Here is a 3,936-nt window from a genome sequence, read left to right as displayed (position 1 = left end):
AAAAGTAAAAGGAAATGGAAAATGTGTGATATGCCGTGAATAGTTCCGTGGAAGAAAGTCTAATTTTCTTATGTATAGAACTTTTTTTAACCATTCGTCATTTCTAGTAGAAATTCTGAATTGGTATAATGGCTCTTTCTTACATTACAACTTACAATACAAGAGTTTCTTACAGGAGTGAAACAAAACTAAAGAAAAAGATTAAAGAATAACGTTTGACAAAATGATTAATGCAAAATGATCCATTAAAGAAAAGAATTGATACAACAATTTGATTACTTAATCAATTAGTAGTATCCCTAGAGTCCACTCCTTCCCCATACTACTAGTGAAAGAGAAAATGTAAAGACTACCATTAAAGCAGCCCAAGCGAGACTTACTATATCCATCTAAATTATGTCTCCTATTTCTATGAAGGGATTATTCTACTATTGATCAATAATCATAGTGGAATCAAGGGTACAGAGTCAAAAAGGGATTCCGCCCTAAGGCCATGGATCAATCAGTTCAAGGAATTTACTCCTAACAAATTCTTATAGGAATTCTGGTAGAATTAGAGAGCATTAAAAATACGAGATACTATAGCCCTTTTTTCCTTAAAAAAGAAAGAGTACGGGAATGATGTCCTGAATAGAAGAAGCGGGAATAGGAAGATTTTTTATTCCTTTTGTTACTCTTTTTTTTTTTTTTAAGCAAAGGACGCCCGAATATACCATAAAATTATCGATAGATAAATATTTATTGGATACCTACCTTACCTAATGTTTATTTTTGACCTAAACCCTGCAGCCTTGCTTTGTATCATTCTATGAAAGAATGAAGAGATTTTATCCATAATACAACTCCTAAATTGATTTTTGATCGACCTATTTAATCTGATTCTCGTTAGAATTAAGTAGTCCTTACTTTAGTGTATGTAGGTAACATAAGATGTACGATAAAAAAATGTATAATAATTAGTAAGTCTTGATATTCTTTCGTGGAGTCCCTTCTTGAATCTTAGATTGAAAAAAAAAAAGAATGCCCCTTAGGGACCTTTCTTTGGATACCAAGATTTCTGACATCTTATCCTCGTATTTTAAAATTATCAAATCGAATCTCAATTAAGAACCAATTCAAATTCATATAATAAAAGAATAAGGAAACACTACCTCACCCCTATTGATAACCATTTTGGCCACTACCGTCAAAACAAACCCTAACCCTAGTTTGAGGATAGAACTATGGTATGGTTTCTCTAAACCCAGTATCGGCAGGCCCAGTTACTCTCTTGCCCGAACTTATGCGAAGTAAAAATTTATCGAATTCGATCAGCACTATAAAAAAAACCTAAGTATTTTATTGATCAGGCGGCACCCAGATTTGAACTGGGGATAAAGGATTTGCAGTCCCCTGCCTTACCGCTTGGCCATGCCGCCAAAAAATCCGATCAAAAATCTAGAAAACAGCAAGTATTCATCCACGTTTTCTTACGAAAAGCCCCTTTTATTTTGAATATAATTCTACTTACTTTTTTCCAATCTTTTTCAAAAAATCTATTCCTGCTTTTTTTGATCCAGTTTCTATTATTCTCCTCGATAGATTCTATCTTAAAACATACATTGTTAACACAATAAAACTTCCCATTTCTTTCTATTGAGATGAAAAAGAAGAAAAAGTGGATTTCTATTCACAGGCTGCAAAATTCAGAATAAATTGGAACCGTTAACTAGAATTCTCTTTTTTTTATTGCAGTAGTGAACTACTCTTAAATCGGTATTATCTCCCCCCCCTTCAATGGCATAATAAAATATTATGGCTTTATGCTTAATCCGTGTATAGGTAAACTTTAGGTCCGAACAGCATTATTATCCAAAGATCCCCTTTATGTACATATCTCTATGGGGAATCATGCTTTAATTTTTCAAAGTATTAAATTAAATATCTTGAATAAAAAAAGGAAATTTGCTCTGATATAGAGTATAACCTGACTATCTTGGCGTACCCAAGTGAAATTACGATAAAAGAAAAGCATGGATATGGGGAGAGGTGGATAACTAGATTGGCATGTACTTAAAAAAGGGACTTACTTTATTTTAGAATTCCACAATGAAATACTGAATTTTCTAGCAATTATACTACTCCGATCCGAAATAAAAAAGAACCCTCAAATTATTTTGAGAAATTAAAGTAAGCACGCTATTCTAAATCGAAGTAAAGTCAAACTTTCTAGTATATTATATTACGGCTTTATTACATTCATAGAAAGGAGATAAAATGAGAAATCTTTGCCATCCAATCTGATTAGAATATCATAACATAAAGTATAAGTGGCAGAATTTTTTTTGTAGGAATGTTTTATCAATTCATTTTCATTTCATTTGTACCCCTGGCAAACTCGAACTTTCGTCCAAATGGTCTCTATTCATATGTATGAAATACATATATGAAATACGTATGTGGAGTTCCCTAGAATTTCATGTGATTCAGTAAACAGAATATAGATTCCATGATTGCTAGATCGATCCATAGGGATTGATGAAGAGTGAGCTGATAATGGAATTTTTCTTTGATAAACAGGAAACTTAAGATTAAGATGCTCCGGAATGGAAACGAGGGAATGTCCACAATACCCGGATTTAGTCAGATCCAATTCGAGGGATTTTGTAGGTTCATTAATCAAGCCTTGGCAGAAGAACTTGACAAGTTTCCAACAATTAAAGATCCAGATCACGAAATTGCATTTCAATTATTTGCGAAAGGATATCAACTGCTAGAACCCTCGATAAAAGAAAGAGATGCTGTGTATGAATCACTCACCTATTCTTCCGAATTATATGTATCTGCGAGATTAATTTTTGGTTTCGATGTGCAAAAGCAAACCATTTCTATCGGAAACATTCCTATAATGAATTCCTTAGGAACCTTTATTATAAATGGAATATACCGAATTGTGATCAATCAAATATTGCTAAGTCCTGGTATTTACTACCGCTCGGAATTAGATCATAAGGGAATTTCTATCTACACTGGCACTATAATATCAGATTGGGGGGGGAGATCGGAATTAGCAATTGATAAAAAAGAAAGGATATGGGCTCGCGTGAGTAGAAAACAAAAGATATCTATTCTAGTTCTATCATCAGCTATGGGTTCGAATCTAAGAGAAATTCTGGATAATGTTTCCTACCCTGAAATTTTCTTGTCTTTCCCGAATGCTAAAGAGAAGAAGAGGATTGAGTCAAAAGAAAAAGCTATTTTGGAGTTTTATCAACAATTTGCTTGTGTAGGTGGGGACCTGGTATTTTCGGAGTCCTTATGCGAGGAATTACAAAAGAAATTTTTTCAACAAAAATGTGAATTAGGAAGGATTGGTCGACGAAATATGAATCGGAGACTTAATCTTGATATTCCTCAGAACAATACATTCTTGTTACCACGAGATGTATTGGCCGCTACGGATCATTTGATTGGAATGAAATTTGGAACGGGTATACTTGACGATGACGATATGAATCACTTGAAAAATAAACGTATTCGTTCGGTTGCGGATCTGTTACAAGATCAATTCGGATTGGCTCTTGGTCGTTTACAACATGCAGTTCAAAAAACTATTCGTAGAGTATTCATACGTCAATCGAAACCGACTCCCCAAACTTTGGTAACTCCAACTTCAACTTCAATTTTATTAATAACTACTTATGAGACCTTTTTTGGCACATACCCGTTATCTCAAGTTTTTGATCAAACGAATCCATTGACACAAACTGTTCATGGGCGAAAAGTGAGTTGTTTAGGTCCTGGAGGGTTGACGGGGAGAACCGCAAGTTTTCGGAGCCGAGATATTCATCCGAGTCACTATGGGCGTATTTGTCCAATTGACACGTCTGAAGGAATCAATGTTGGACTTACTGGATCCTTAACAATTCATGCGAGAATTGATCACTTGTGGGGATC

At 34.2% G+C, this 3,936-nt stretch overlaps 1 non-coding gene across 1 annotated transcript; it reads right to left on the bottom strand.

Annotated features, from left to right (window-relative positions):
- Positions 1-1,347: 1,347 nt before the first annotated feature.
- TRNAC-GCA (transfer RNA cysteine (anticodon GCA)) lies at positions 1,348-1,418 on the bottom strand. The gene has a single exon. It is a non-coding gene; the product is annotated as a tRNA-Cys (tRNA).
- Positions 1,419-3,936: the final 2,518 nt, after the last annotated feature.

This window comes from Triticum urartu, unplaced genomic scaffold (assembly GCF_056163025.1).
Source record: "Triticum urartu cultivar PI428250 unplaced genomic scaffold, HENAU_Tu73 scaffold1280, whole genome shotgun sequence".
NCBI lineage: Eukaryota > Viridiplantae > Streptophyta > Magnoliopsida > Poales > Poaceae > Triticum > Triticum urartu.
Note: the sequence above shows the minus strand (reverse complement) of the source record. Positions and strands in the feature narration are given on the sequence as shown.